This window comes from Arachis stenosperma, chromosome 2 (assembly GCF_014773155.1).
Source record: "Arachis stenosperma cultivar V10309 chromosome 2, arast.V10309.gnm1.PFL2, whole genome shotgun sequence".
Taxonomy (NCBI): Eukaryota; Viridiplantae; Streptophyta; class Magnoliopsida; order Fabales; family Fabaceae; genus Arachis; species Arachis stenosperma.
This window is the reverse complement of record NC_080378.1, coordinates 15,264,218-15,281,508: the sequence shown is the minus strand read 5'-3', so window position 1 is coordinate 15,281,508 and position 17,291 is coordinate 15,264,218.

Here is a 17,291-nt window from a genome sequence, read left to right as displayed (position 1 = left end):
AACATGATGAATGTGATGAGTTAATAACCCTCATTAACATTCTCACTGATGAACGCGCGTGATTGACAACCACTTCCGTTCTACATGCAAAGAAGCTTGAATGTGTATCTCTTAGATTCTCCAACAGAATCTTCGTGGTATAAGCTAGATAGATGGCGGCATTTATCTGGATCCGGAAAGTCCAACCTTGTCTGTGGTGTTTCGAGTAGGATCCTGGGAATCCGGAAAGTCTCACCTTGTCTGTGGTATTCCGAGTAGGATTCCGTTCATGAATGACTGTGACGTGCTTCAAACTTTAACCTGCTGGGCGTTAGTGACAAACGCAAAAGAGGGATTCTATTCCAGTAGGAGCGGGAACCAACCGGTGATTGGCCGTACTGTGACAGAGTGCGTGCATTAGCTTTCACTGCGAGGATGGGATGTAGCTATCAACCATGGGTGATGCCTCCAGACTGGTTAGCTGTGCGAGTGACAGCCGCACAGGTTATTTCCCCGAGAGGAATGAAAGTAGCCACAGCTGATAGTGAACCCCTATACAAAGCTTGCCATGGAAAGGAGAAAGAAGGATTGGGTAGAAGAAATAGGAGAGCAGGCGTCCGAGAGCTCTACAGCATCTCCATTCCGCTTATCTGAAATTCCTACCAATGAATCTACATAAGTATTTCTATCCCTTTTTAATATTTATTTCTTTCTATTTTCGAAACCCATAAATCAATGTTTAATCCGCCTGACTAAGATTTGCAAGGTGACCATAGCTTGCTTCATACCAACAATCTCTGTGGATTCGACCCTTACTCACGTAAGGTTATTACTTGGACGACCCAGTACACTTGCTGGTTAGTTGAACGGAGTTGTGAATTCCAATAAAGAAACCTCACACAGGTGCTGCTCCTTAGAAGCCTTCATCTCAAAATAATTAGAACATGGCAGTGCCATAAATAAGCTTTCATTCAAAATCCAAGAAACATATAATGTGATCACAATTTCGTCCACCACCCTTCTACGGTTAATTACAGTCTGTTCCAGGATTCTTTTAAGTTCTCTGTTAGAGACTTCAGCTTGCCCATTTGTCTGAGGATGATATGGAGTGGCTACCCTGTGGCTAACTCCATAACGAACCAAAGCAGAGTAAAGCTGTTTATTGCAGAAATGAGTGCCCCCATCACTGATTAATACTCTAGGGGTACCAAATCTGCTGAAGATGTGTTTCTGGAGGAATTTTAACACAGTCTTAGTGTCATTAGTGGGTGTCGCAATAGCTTCCACCCATTTGGATACATAATCCACTGCCACCAGAATATAAGTGTTTGAGTATGATGGTGGGAAAGGTCCCATGAAGTCAATATCCCATACATCAAACAACTCAATCTCTAAGATCCCTTGTTGAGGCATGGCATAACTGTGAGGCAGATTACCAGATCTTTGGCAACTGTCACAATTAAGTACAAACACTCGGGAATCTTTATAGAGGGTAGGCCAGTAGAAGCCGCATTGGAGGACTCTTGTGGCTGTTCGCTCACTTCCAAAATATCCTCCATATTGGGATCCATGGCAATGCCATAGGATCTTCTGCGCTTCTTCTTTAGGTACACATCTACGGATTACTCTGTCTGCACATCTCTTAAAGAGATACGGCTCATCCCAAAGATAATACTTTGCATCCGTGATCAGCTTCTTTGATTGCTACCTATTGTATTTTTTGGGTATGAATCTCACAGCCTTGTAGTTTGTAATGTCTGCAAACCATGGCACTTCCTGGATGGCAAAGAGTTGCTCATCCGAAAAGTTTTCGGAGATCTCAGTAAGAGGGAGGGACGCCCCTTCTACTGGTTCTATTCGGGACAGGTGATCTGCTACCTGATTCTCTGTCCCTTTTCTGTCTCTTATTTCTATATCAAACTCTTGCAGAAGTAACACCCATCTTATGAGTCTGGGTTTTGAATCCTGCTTTGTGAGTAGATATTTAAGAGCAGTATGGTCAGTGTACACAATCACTTTTGATCCTACTAAATAGGATCTAAACTTGTCAATGGCGTAAACCACTGCAAGTAGCTCTTTTTCTGTGGTTGTGTAGTTCTTCTGTGCCTCATTTAGAACACGACTGGCATAGTAAATGACGTGCAGGAGCTTGTCATGCCTTTGTCCTAACACTGCACCAATGGCATGGTCACTGGCATCACACATTAGTTCAAATGGTAATGTCCAGTTTGGTGCAGAGATTATTGGTGCTGTGACCAATTTAGCTTTCAGAGCCTCAAATGCCTGCAGACACTCTTTATCAAAGATAAATGGCGTGTCAGCAGCTAGCAGGTTGCTCAGAGGTTTGGCGATTTTTGAAAAATCCTTTATAAACCTCTTATAGAATCCTGCATGCCCCAGAAAGCTTCTGATTGCCTTAACATTGGCAGGTGGTGGTAATTTTTCAATTACCTCTACCTTAGCTTGATCCACCTCTATTCCCTTGTTCGAAATTTTGTGCCCAAGGACAATTCCTTCAGTCACCATAAAGTGACACTTCTCCCAGTTTAAAACCAGGTTAGTCTCTTGGCATCTCTTTAGAACAAGTGCTAGATGGTTAAGACAGGAGCTGAATGAGTCTCCAAATACTGAAAAGTCATCCATGAATACTTCCAGAAATGTTTCCACCATATCAGAGAAAATTGAGAGCATGCACCTTTGAAAGGTTGCCGGTGCATTGCACAGGCCAAATGGCATCCTTCTGTATGCAAACACTCCAGATGGGCATGTGAATGCCGTTTTCTCTTGATCCTGGAGATCTACTGCAATTTGATTATAACCTGAATATCCATCCAAGAAGCAGTAGTATTCATGACCTGCTAGTCTTTCTAGCATTTGGTCTATGAATGGTAAAGGAAAATGATCCTTTCTGGTAGCTGTATTGAGCCTTCTATAATCAATACACATACGCCATCCTGTAACTGTTCTTGTAGGAAGCAGTTCATTTTTTTCATTATGAACCACTGTCATGCCTCCCTTCTTAGGGACGACTTGGACAGGGCTTACCCAGGGGCTGTCAGAAATAGGATAAATAATCCCAGCCTCTAGTAGTTTAGTGACCTCCTTCTGCACCACTTCCTTCATGGCTAGATTCAGCCGCCTTTGTGGTTGGACCACTGGCTTGGCGTCACCCTCCAATAGGATCTTGTGCATGCATCTGGCTGGGCTAATGCCCTTAAGATCACTGATGGACCACCCAAGAGCTGTCTTGTGTGTCCTTAGCACTTGAATTAGTGCTTCCTCTTCCTGTGGCTCTAATGTAGAGCTTATGATTACAGGAAAGGTATCACCTTCTCCCAGAAATGCATATTTCAGGGATGGTGGTAATGGTTTGAGCTCGGGTTTGGGAGGTTTCTCCTCTTCCTGAGGGATTTTCAGAGGTTCTATTATTCACTCTGATTCCTCCAAATCAGGCTGAACATCTTTAAAGATGTCCTCTAGCTCTGATTCGAGACTCTCAGTCATATTGACCTCTCTTACCAGAGAGTCAATAAGATCAACACTCATGCAGTCATTTGGGGTGTCTGGATGTTGCATGGCTTTGACAACATTCAATTTGAACTCCTCCTCATCGACTTTTAGGGTTACTTCCCCTTTTTGGACGTTAATGAGGGTTCGGCCAGTTGCTATGAAAGGTCTTCCTAGAATGAGAGTTTCACTCTTGTGCTCCTCCATTTCCAGCACCACAAAGTCAGTAGGAAAGGCAAATGGCCCAACCTTGACAATCATGTCTTCAATCACGCCTGATGGGTATTTAATGGAGCCATCAGCAAGTTGAAGACATATCCGGGTTGGTTTGACTTCTTCAGTCAAACCAAGCTTTGTGATAATGGATGCAGGTATTAGGTTGATACTTGCCCCAAGGTCACATAGAGCTTGCTTGGTGCAATTATCCTCTAATGTGTATGGTATCATGAAGCTCCCGGGATCTTTAAGCTTCTCAGGTAAGCTTTTCAGAATGACTGCACTGCATTCTTCAGTGAGGTAAACTTTTTCAGTCTCCCTCCAATCCTTCTTATGACTTAAGATCTCTTTCATGAACTTAGCATAAGAGGGTATTTGCTCAAGTGCTTCTGCAAACGGAATCTTTATTTCAAGAGTCCTGAGATAGTCTGCAAAGCGGGCAAATTGCTTATCCTGTTCCGCTTGGCGGAGTTTTTTATGATAAGGCATTTTGGCTTTATATTCCTCAACCTTAGTTGCTGCAGGTTTATTACCTACAGAAGTGGGTTGGGAAGCCTTTTTAGAAGGGTTGTTATCAGCACTTGTATGTGACTGATCCCCCACTGGCGTTTGAATGCCAGGGGTGGAAGCTGGAGTGGCATTAGACGCCAACTCCTTATCTGTTACTGGCGTCTGAACGCCAGAACTGTGCTCCCTTTGGGTGTTCAACGTCGGATTCATGCTTGTTTCTGGCGTTGAACGCCAGGAATGAGCATGGTCTGGGCGTTCAGCGCCAGTATTATTCCTCTCTGGGCTCTGATTGTCCTCAGAGGGATTTTGAGTAGCCATTTGTTCATTTCTTGGCTTCCTGCTGTTTTGAAGTGAGGTATTTAATGTTTTTCCACTTCTTAATTGAACTGCTTGGCATTCTTCTGTTATTTGTTTTGACAGTTGCTTTTCTATTTGCTTTAACTGTACTTCCATATTCCTGTTAGCCATTTTTATTTCCTGTAGTATTTCCTTGAATTTGGCTAGCTGCTGAGTTAGAAAGTCTAATTGCTGATTGAATTCATTAGCCTGATCTACAGGACTGAGTTCAGCAGTTACTGTTTTAGCTTCTTCTTTCATGGAAGATTCACTGCTTAGGTACAGATGCTGATTTCTGGCAACTGTATCAATGAGTTCTTGGGCTTCTTCAATTGTTTTTCTCATATGTATAGATCCACCAGCTGAGTGATCTAGAGAAATCTGAGCTTTTTCTGTAAGCCCATAGTAGAAGATGTCTAATTACACCCACTCTGAAAACATTTCAGAGGGGCATTTTCTCAGCATCTCTCTGTATCTCTCCCAAGCATCATAAATGGATTCATTATCTCCTTGTTTGAAGCCTTGGATGCTCAGCCTTAGCTGTGTCATCCGCTTAGGAGGAAAATAGTGATTCAGGAATTTTTCTGACAGTTGTTTCCATGTCCTTATGCTGTTTTTAGGTTGGTTATTTAACCACTTCTTAGCTTGATCTTTTACAGCGAATGGAAATAGTAGTAATCTGTAGACATCCTGATCTACTTCCTTATCATTTACTGTGTCAGCAATTTGTAAGAATTGTGCCAGAAACTCCGTAGGTTCTTCATGCGGAAGACCGGAGTACTGGCAGCTTTGCTGCACCATGATAATGAGCTGAGGATTCAACTCAAAGCTACTAACTCCAATGGAGGGTATACAAATACTACTCCCATATGAAGCAGTAGTGGGGTTAGCATATGACCCCAGAGTCCTTCTGGACTGTTCATTTCCACTTGGTTCCATGATGGAGCAAGGGAGATGGTATGGATGTTGATATTGTCTATTTTATTATACAGATAATTTTTGAAATAATAGAATAAAATAAAAACCGAATTAAAAATAAAATAAATAAAGAAAGAAAATTTAAAATTAAAATTTATAAAAAAAGTTTGAAAGATTTTCAAAAAATTGAGGAGAGAGAAGGTGGTTAGGATATTTTTGAAAAAGATATTTTATTTAATTTTTTTTTAATTCTTAAAAAGATAAGAATTGAAAAATTTTGAAATTGAAATCTGAATTTTTATATAAAAATTTCGAAATTATAGTTTAAAATTAGTTAGAAAAGATTTTTTTTTTGAATTTTGAATTTTATGATGAAAGAGAAAAAGACACAAAAGACACAAGACTTAAAATTTTTAGATCTAATGCTCCTTATTTTCGAAAATTTTGGAGGGAAAACACCAAGAAACACCAAACTTAAAAATTTTAAGATCAAGACACAAGAAAAACTCAAGAACACCTTGAAGATTCACAAGAATAACAAGAACATAAGAAAGAACACCAAACTTAAAATTTTTAGAAAACCAAGACAAATTTTCGAAAATTAAAGAAAAATTAACAAGAAAACACCAAACTTAGAGTTTGGCACAAGATTCAATCAAAGAAAAATTATTTTTGAAAAAGATTTTAAAGAAGATACCAAATTATCAAGAACATAAACTAATGCTCTAGCCAATTGGGCAGTAACTTCAATGTTGATTTTAAAGATGTATTATATTTATGGATAAAAGTATAATTTTTAAAAGTTAATGTTTTGAAAAAGCACAAGAAAAACAAGAAAAGACACAGAACAAGAAAAACTTAAGATCAAACAAGAAAAATAAACAAGAACAACTTAAAGATCAATGAAGAACAAAGAACACAAAGTCAAAAATCAAAGAAAAATATAAAATATGCAATTGACACCAAACCTTGAACAAGACACTAAACTCACGAAAAAAATTAAAAATTGATGAAGAAAAATAATATTTTTGAAAAGAAATTTTTGAAAAGAAATTATCCTCTCAGAATTTAATGACTCTATAACAATAAAAAAAATAAATTATTCCTAATCTAAGAAATAAAATAAACCTTTAGTTGTTCAAACTCGAACAATCCCCGGCATCGGCGCCAAAAACTTGGTGCACGAAATTGCAATCACACTTTTGCAATCCGCACAACTAACCAGCAAGTGCACTGGGTCGTCCAAGTAATACCTTACGTGAGTAAGGGTCGATCCCACGGAGATTATTGGTTTGAAGCAAGCTATGTTTATTTTATTATTCTTAGTCAGGATATCAATTGAAATTATTAGTAGGAATTATTAGAAAAATAAAAGAGCGTGAAATAAATAATTGTTACTTTAATTATGGAGAATATGTTGGAGTTTTGGAGATGCTTTGTCCTCTGAATTTCAACTTTTCCTTGAAATCCTTTTTCCACACGCAAGGCTCTTTCCATGGCAAGCTATATGTAGGGTGTCACCGTTGTCAATGGCTACTTCCCATCCTCTCAGTGAAAACGTTCCAAATGCTCTGTCACAGCACGGCTAATCATCTGTCGGTTCTCAATCAGGTTGGAATAGAATCCAGTGATTCTTTTGTGTCTGTCACTAACGCCCAGCCTTCAGGAGTTTGAAGCTCGTCACAGTCATTCAATCCTCGAATCCTACTCGGAATACCACAGACAAGGTTTAGACTTTCCGGATTCTCTTGAATGCCGCCATCAGTCTAGCTTATACCACGAAGATTCTGATTAGGGAATCTAAGAGATACTCATTCAATCTAATGTAGAACGGAGGTGGTTGTCAGGCACACGTTCATGGATTGAGGAAGGTGATGAGTGTCACGGATCATCACCTTCTCCATAGTTAAGCGCGAATGAACATCTTAGATAGGAACATGCATGTTTGAAAGGAAAACAGAAATAATTGTATTAATTCATCGAGACGCTGCAGAGCTCCTCACCCCCAACAATGGAGTTTAGAGACTCATGCCGTCAAAGTGTATAAAATTCAGATCTGAAAATGTCATGAGGTACAAAGTAATCCTCTAAAAGTTGTTTAAATAGTAAACTAGTAGCCTAGGTTTACAGAAAATAAGTAAACTAAGATAATTGGTGCAGAAATCTACTTCTGGGGCCCACTTGGTGTGTACTGGGGCTGAGACTAAAGCTTCTCACGTGCTTGGGCTGTTTCTGGAGTTGAACGCCAGGTTGTAATGTGTTTTGGGCGTTGAACTCCAACTTGTAACCTGTTTCTGGCGCTGGACGCCAGACAGCAGCATGAAACTGGCGTTGAACGCCAGTTTACGTCATCTATCTTCATGCAAAGTATAGACTATTATATATTGCTGGAAAGCCCTGGATGTCTACTTTCCAGCCCAATTGAGAGCGCGCCAATTGGACTCCTGTAGCTCCAAAAATTCCATTCTGAGTGCAAGGAGGTCAGAATCCAACAGCATCAGCAGTCCTTTTTCAGCCTAATTCAGATTTTTGCTCATCTCCCTCAATTTCAGTCAGAAAATACCTGAAATCACAGAAAAATACACAAACTCATAGTAAAGTCCAGAAATATGATTTTTGCTTAAAAACTAATAAAATTCTATTAAAAACTAATTAAAACATACTAAAATCTACATGAAATTACCCCCAAAAAGCGTATAAAATATCCGCTCATCAATAGTCACATCCAAAATTCCATTTGCAATCTGGTCAGGACTAGGACTGAGTTAGTATTATATGAAATTTGAATGATAAGAACAAAAAAAAAAAACCAATGCATAATGGCATGCATGCGTGACTAGACTATCAATTATGCTTCCATTTACCATTTCTTGGAGGAGCAATGATTGATCTTGTTTCTATAAGTATGCCAGCAAAATAAGGCCTAACCTTGAACAAACATATTCCACCCGCAATCTCTGATAGTCAGATGCAATGGCCCCAAAAGACATTGCAGTAACTTCAGGTATCTGTCTTTTCACTTCACAAAGTAAAAATAAACATATCTTCAACTTCATCACCTTGGATTTTTCTGTAACCAAGCTTTTGATGTCTATCAAGAAAATATCATTTGAAAGTTAAAACTGAATATTAATTATATCAAATTCATATCTAAAGGATTGGAGAATGCAATCTGGAATAAGCATTTAGAATTACAAACAAGTTTGATTGCAATAAAGGGTATCCTTAATAAAGAAGGATTTAGATATGGTGATTGAATAAGGATGAAGAAAGAAAAAGGAAAGAGATAAGGGGATTCGGGCAACGGTGGTGCAAGGGGTGTGACGGAGAGATTAGAAATGGGGTGTGACGGAGAGGCGCCACCGATGAAAGATTTGGAAGGAATGGGTGAGAAGTTGCCACCAATGAAGATAGGGAATGTTACGTTAAATGAGGAGGATGACGTGAACAAAACTCTTATTTTAATATTTTCGATGGAATATTTTAAATTACAGACAGATTTTTCTGTCTATAATCATTTAATAAAATATAGTATTTTACACTTTTAAATACAGACGGATTTTTTCTCTGTAATTATTTTCAATAAAAAATATTAATTCTTTCGACAGTTTTTTGACAGATTCTTTTTCTATCTGTAACTTATGCAAATTTATTTTCTTTTGTTTTCGACGAAAATATCCATCTGTAATAAATAGTTTTCTAGTAGTGAATATGGGACTAATTCATGATACTCCTCAAACTTGCTACTTAACAAAAAGAACTTTTATAGAAAATTTGCTAATCATTATATCAAAATATCTCCAAGGGAGAGTTATGCCGAAGAACTTGTTTGTAATCCCCATTTTGTATTATACATTTATTTTTATTTTATAATATTTGATTGATTTAATTAAAAAAACAGAATTATATATAATCATATTAATAAATATTATATTTTAAAAAAATATTAATAAAATATTATATATATATATATATATATATATAAATTAAAAAAAGTAGCCTTTGAGAATTGGCAATTTATGAGTAGGCATTTTTTTTCATTTTTAACTATACTTTTTAAAAGTAGCTGAATGAGTAATTTTCTTGTAGTAACAAATCCTAATTGAATAAAAAAATATTTACATAAAAATTAAATTATTTTAAGATTTATTTATTTTTCCACTTTTTTACTCATTTAAACTAAAAAAATTAGTTAATAATGTGATTTTTCTAATAAAAACTAGACTTTAAATTTTTGTTTTACATTGAAAAATATTTTTTTTTTAAATTAAATCAATTTTTTACATCCTATTAGAATATTTTGTTTATTTAGTTAAAACTTTTCAAATTTACATTATACAAAAAATAAAGGTTTCTAAAGTGAAATTTGAAGATGTAACCTAATCTAAACTTTTCAAATTTACATTATTCAAATTTACCCATAATCTAATGTAACCTAAATCACTTTAATTTATAAAGTGAAGCTTATATAAATGCAAAGATAAAAAATCATAGAATGAAATAAAATTTTTTCAAATATTCCCTTAATCTAATCTAATCTAAACTACTCTAATTTAAAGTGAAGTTTTTATAGATGTGTTATTTTAGAATTAAACCAAATAAAAAACTAAACCAAGAAACTTAAAGAAAGAAGAAGAATAAGAATGAGCGAAGACTTAAAGAACGCAGAAATGACTAAAGAGGAAATAGATGATGCTCTTTTAAAGATGGATATGAAGGATAACGCAGAAATAACTGAAGAGGAACTAGATGCTCTTTCAATGATGGATACGAAGGAGATGGAAGATCTGCTTGCCTTAGACGATAATCAACCACCGCATTCTTGGGATGACAACAAACAGTTTGAGATAGTTCTTGATGATGAGTGCTTTCTAGAAGCTATGGAGAACCGGAGAGAGCCGAAAGCTACCAAGATGACACAACATCACACTTGCTACTTAACTCCCCCTCTTTCTACCACTACATATGAGTATTTGTCCATCACACCACTGCATACTGCTAGAGAACAAGGGAGAGCTACTAGTGAATACGGTGGTTCTCGACCAGAATCGACTCTGATACCACTTGTTGGGGCACCATGGGGACCACCAAATCAGCTCTGATACCACTTGTTGGGCTATTGTAGGGAACTCTTAACCACCGAAAAGACTTCGAGTTGTTGGGCCATCGTGGGAACCACCGAATTGACTATGATATCACTTGTTGGGCCGCTGTGAAAAACTCTTAACTACCGAAAAGACTTCGAGGAGGAGCCAAGTGAGAGAACGTAAAATGAAAAGACACCACAACCAACTCAAAACCTTATAAGGTGTCAAGTTAATGGGTCTCTCATCTTATAAACTCCTCATTCTCTCTTATTTTATTCAATGTGTGACTAATTCATGACACTCTTCACACTTGCTACTTAACAGAAAGAACTTTTGTATAAAATTTGCTAATCATTATATCAAAATATCTCTAAAGGAGAGTTATGTAGATAAGCTTGTTTGTAACTCCCATTTTGTATTATACATTTATTTTTATTTTATAATATTTGATTTATTTAATTAAAAAATAGAATTATTTATATAATCATATTACTAAATATTAGATTTTTAAAAAAAATATTTTTTATATATATATAAATTAAAAAAGCGTAACCTTTGAGAATTGGCTACTTATGAGTAGGTATTTCTCACTAAAATTTTTCCAAAGTAAAAAAAGTGTAATCTTTGCTAAAGGCATATTTTTTTTTTTTATTTTTAACTACGCTTCTCAAGAGTAGCTGAATGAGTGATTTTCTTGTAGTAACAAATCCAATTTCATAAAAAATATGTACATAAAAATTAAATTATTTTAAGATTTATTTATTTTTTTTACTTTTTTACTTATTTAAACTAAAAAAATTAGTTAATAATGTGATTTTTCTAATAAAAACTAGACTTTAAAATTTTGTTTTACGTTGAAAAATATATTTTTAAAAAGCAAATTTAAATTAATTTTTGACATTCTATTAGAATAGTTTACTTCTTTAGTTAAAACTTTTCAAATTTACATTATATAAAAAATAAAAGATTTTAAAATGAAATTTTGAAAATGAAATCTTTCTGAATTTTATCCATAATCTACTACAACCTAACCACTTTAATTTATAAAGTGAAGCTTATATAAATGCGAAGAAAAAAATCTTAGAATGAAATAAAATCTTTTCGAATATTCCCTTAATGTAATCTAATCTAAACTACTCTAATTTAAAATGAAGTTTCTATAAATGTGTTATTTTAGAATTAAACCAAACAAAAAACTAAACCAAGAAACTGACTAAGAAACTACGAAGAAGAAGAAGAAGAAAAAGAAGAACGAGCGAAGACTTAAAGAACGCAGGAATGACTAAAGAAGAAATAGATGATGCTCTTCTAAAGATGGATATGAAGGATAATACAGAAATGACTGAAAAGGAACTAGATGTTCTTTTAATGATGGATACGAAGGAGATGGAAGATCTGCTTGCCTTGGACAATAATCAACCACCACATTCTTGGGATGACAACAAACAGTTTGAGATGGTTCTTGATAATGAGTATTTGCCGGAAGTTTTGGAGAACCAGGGGGAGCAGGAAGCTACCAAGATGACACAGCATCACACTTGCTATGTAACTCCTCCTCTTTCTACCACCATATATGAATATTTATCCATCACACCGCTGCACACTGTTGTCTCCGCCTTTGCTGCTAACAAAGACAGGTTTTTCATTAAATTCATGCTTATTCGGCAAACCTTTCATTAAGAGTCAAAACTCCGGAAGCTATTGCTCTTTTGAGCTAGACCAGTCTCGCAAACACGGTTCGTTAGCTCTGGGGCTACAATGCCACGCTTCCTGCTCTAACCGCTACCAGTCATCAGAACAATCCGGACTAGGAATAATCCTTTCTCTTTCTTCAGATCACCTCCGGGAGAGGAAAGAGCAAGGAAGGTCAATATCGTAATTACATCTTCCTAAAGGATTTTCGTAACATCACAACGGGAAGCAAGGCAGCCTTTAGCTACCCCGGTTACCGAACCTAGAGAACAAGGGAGAGCTACTAGTGAACACAGTGGCTCTCGATCAGAATCGGCTCTGATACCAATTGTTGGGACACTATGGGGACCACCGAATTAGCTTTGATACCACTTGTTGGGCCATTGTAGGAAACTCTTAACCACCGAAAAGACTCCGAGTTGTTGGGCCATCATGGGGACCACTGAATTGACTTTGATACCACTTGTTGGGCCGCTGTGAAAAACTCTTAACTATCGGAAAGATTTCGAAGAGGAGTCAAGTGAGAAAACGTAAAATAAGAAGACACCACAGCCAACTCAAAATCTTAAGGTGTCAAGTTAATGGGTCTCTCATCTTATAAACTCCTCAATCTCTCTTGTTTTATTCAATGTGTGACTAATTCATGACACTCCTCACAATTGCTACTTAACAAAAAGAACTTTTATATAAAATTTGCTAATCATTATATCAAAATATCTCCAAACGAGAGCTATGCAGAAGAGCTTGTTTGTAACTCCCATTTTGTATTATACATTTATTTTTATTTTATAATATTTGATTCATTTAATTAAAAAAATAGAATTATATATATAATCATATTACTAAATAATAGATTTTTTTTAAAAAATATTTTATATATATATATATATATATATATATATATATAAATTAAAAAAGCGTAACCTTTGAGAATTGGCAACTTATGAGTAGGCATTTCTCACTAAAACTTTTTCAAAGTAAAAAAAGTGTAGTCTTTGCTAAAGGCATATTTTTTTTCATTTTTAACTATACTTCTCAAGAGTAGCTGAGTGATTTTCTTGTAGTAACAATTCCTAATTTCATAAAAAATATATACATAAAAATTAAATTATTTTAAGATTTATTTATTTTTTTCACTTTTTTACTTATTTAAACTAAAAAAATTAGTTAATAATGTGATTTTTCTAATAAAAACTAAACTTTAAATTTTGATTTACATTGAAAAATATATTTTTTAAAAAGCAAATTTAAATTAACTTTTGACATTCTATTAGATAGTTTGTTTATTTAGTTAAAATTTTTCAAATTTACATTATATAAAAAAATAAAAAATTCTAAAATAAAATTTTGAAAATGAAATCTTCCTGAATTTTATCCACAATCTACTGCAACCTAACCACTTTAATTTATAACGTGAAGCTTATATAAATGCGAAGAAAAAAATCTTAGAATGAAATAAAATCTATTCGAATATTCCCTTAATGTAATCTAATATAATCTAAACTACTATAATTTAAAGTGAAGTTTTTATAAATGTGTTATTTTAGAATTAAACCAAACAAAAAACTAAACCAAGAAACTAAGAAGAAGAAGAAGAAAAAGAAGAACGAGTGAAGACTTAAAAAACGCAGGAATGACTAAAGAGGAAATAGATGATGCTCTTCTAAAGATGGATATGAAGGATAATGCAAAAATGACTGAAAAAGAACTAGATGCTCTTTTAATGATGGATACGGAGGAGAAGAAAGATCTGCTTGCCTTGGACAATAATCAACCACCGCATTTTTTGGATGACAACAAATAATTTGAGATGGTTCTTGATAATGAGTATTTGCCAGAAGCTTTGGAGAACCGGAGAGAGCCGGAATCTACCAAGATGACACAGCATCACACTTGCTACGTAACTCCTCCTCTTTCTACCACCACATATGAGTATTCGTCCATCACACCATTGCACACTGTTGTCTCCACCTTTGCTGCTAACAAAGACAGGTTTTTCATTAAATTGATGCTTATTCGGCAAACTTTTTATTAAGAGTCAAAACTTCAGAAGCTATTGCTCTTTGAGTTAGACTAGTCTCACAAACACAGTTCGTTAGCTCTGGGGGCTACAATGCCACGCTTACTACTCTAACCGCTACCTGTCATCAGAACAATCCAGACTAGGAATAATCCTTTCTCTTTCTTTAGATCACCTCCGGGAGAGAAAAGAGCAAGGAAGGTCAATATTGTAATTACATCTTCCTAAAGAAGTTGCGTAACATCACAACGGGAAGCAATACAGCCTTTAGCTACCCCGATTACCGAATCTAGAGAACAAGGGAGAGCTACTAGCAAACACGGTGGCTCTCGACCAAAATCGGCTCTGATACTACTTGTTGGAGCACCATGGGGACCACAGAATCAGCTCTGATACCACTTGTTGGGCCATTGTAGGGAACTCTTAACAACCGAAAAAACTTTGAGTTGTTGGGCCGTCGTGGGGACCATCGAATTGACTCTGATCCCACTTGTTGGGCCTCTATGAAAAATTCTTAACCACCGAAAAGACTTCGAAGAGGAGTTAAGTGAGAGAACGTAAAATGAGAAGACACCACAACTAACTCAAAACCTTAAGGTGCCAAGTTAATGGGTCCCTCATCTTATAAACTCCTCATTCTTTCTTGTTTTATTCAATGTGTGACTAATTCATGACAATCCTCTCACTTGCTACTTAACAGAAAGAACTTTTGTATAAAATTTACTAATCATTATATCAAAATATTTTCAAAGAAGAGTTGTGTAGAAGAGCTTGTTTGTAACTCCCATTTTGTATTATACATTTATTTTGATTTTATAATATTTGATTCATTTAATTAAAAAAATAGAATTATATATATAATCATATTACTAAATATTAGATTTTTTAAAAAATATTATATATATACATATAACTTAAAAAAGCATAACTTTTGTGAATTGGCAACTTATGAGTAGGCATTTCTCACTAAAATTTTTTCAAAGTAAAAAAAATGTAGTCTTTGCTAAAGGCATAATTTCTTTCTTTTCATTTTAGACTACCATTCTCAAGAATAGCTGAATGAGTGATTTTCTTGTAGTAACAAATCCTAATTTAATAAAAAAATTTGTACATAAAAACTAAATTATTTTAAGATTTATTTATTTTTTTACTTTTTTACTTATTTAAACTAAAAAAATTAGTTAATAATGTGATCTTTCTAATAAAAACTAGACTTTAAATTTTTGTTTTACATTGAAAAATATATTTTTTAAAAAGTAATTTTAAATTAATTTTTGACATTCTATTAGAATAGTTTGTTTATTTAGTTAAAACTTTTTTAAATTTACATTATATAAAAAATAAAAGATTCTAAAATGAAAATTTTAAAATGAAATCTTTCTTAATTTTATACCGAATCTACTGCAACCTAACCACTTTAATTTATAAAGTGAAACTTATATAAATGCGAAGAAAAAAAATCTTAGAATGAAATGAAATCTTTTCGAATATTTCCTTAATCTAATCTAATCTAAACTACTCTAATTTAAAGTGAAATTTTTATAAATGTGTTATTTTATAATTAAACCAAACAAAAAACTAAACTAAGAAACTGACCACTGCTGTATACTGCTGCAAACCGATAAATCATTGGTTCTGATATTACTTGTTGTGATACCGTAAGGAGCTCTCGACCAAAGTCGGCTCTGATACCACTTGTTGGGTACCGTGGGGACCATCGACACCGAATCATCTCTGAGACCTCTTGTTGGGCATTTGTTGGGAACTCTTAACCATCAGAAAGACTTAGATTTTTTGGGCCATCGTGGGGAGCACCGAATTGACTCTGATACCATTTGTTGGACCGCTGTGAAAAACTCTTAACCACCGGAAAGACTTTGAGGAGGAACCAAGTAAGAGAACGTAAAATGAGAAGACACTACAGCCAACTCAAAACCTTAAGGTGTCAAGTTAATGGGTCTCTCATCTTATAAACTCTTCATTCTTTCTTGCTTTATTCAATGTGTGATTAATTCATGACACTCCTCACACTTGCTACTTAACAGAAAAAATTTTTGTATAAAATTTGCTAATTAATATATCAAAATATCTCCAAGGGAGAGTTATGCAGAAGAGCTTGTTTGTAACTCTCATTTTGTATTATACATTTATTTTTATTTTATAATATTTGATTCATTTAATTAAAAAAATTATATATATAATCATATTACTAAATATTAGATTCAAAACAATAAAAGTTAAAAAAATATTATATATATATATTAAAAAAGAGTAGCCTTTTAGAATTGGCAACTTATGAGTAAGCATTTCTCACTAAAACGTTTCCAAAAGCCAAACGAGCATAGTCTTTGTTAAAGGCATACTTTTATTTTCAATTTTAGCTACACTTTCCAAGAGTAGCTGAATGAGTGATTTTCTTATAGTAACAAATACTAATTGAATAAAAAAATATGTACATAAAAATTAAATTATTTTAAAATTTATTTAGTTTTTTAGTTTTTTAGTTATTTAAACTAAAAAAATTAGTTAATAATGTGATTTTTCTAATAAAAACTAGACATTTCAATTTTCGGCATTCTATTAGAATGCTTTATTTATTTAGTTAAAACTTTTCAAATTTACACTATATAAAAAATAAAAGATTCTAAAATAAAATTTTGAAGATGAAATCTTTTTGAATTTTATCCATAATCTACTCCAACCTAACCACTTTAATTTATAAAGTGAAGCTTATATAAATGTGAAGAAAAAAAATCTTAGAATGAAATAAAATCTTTTTAAATATTTTCTTAATCTAATCTAATCTAAACTACTCTAATTTAAAGTGAAGTTTCTATAAATGTGTTATTTTAGAATTAAACCAAACAAAAAACTAAGAAGAAGAAGAAGAAAAAAAAGAAGAACGAGTGAAGACTTAAAGAACGCAGGAATGACTAAAGAGGAAATAGATGATGCTCTTTTAAAGATGGATATGAAGGATAATGCAGAAATGACATGAAAAGGAACTAGATGCTCTTTTAATAATG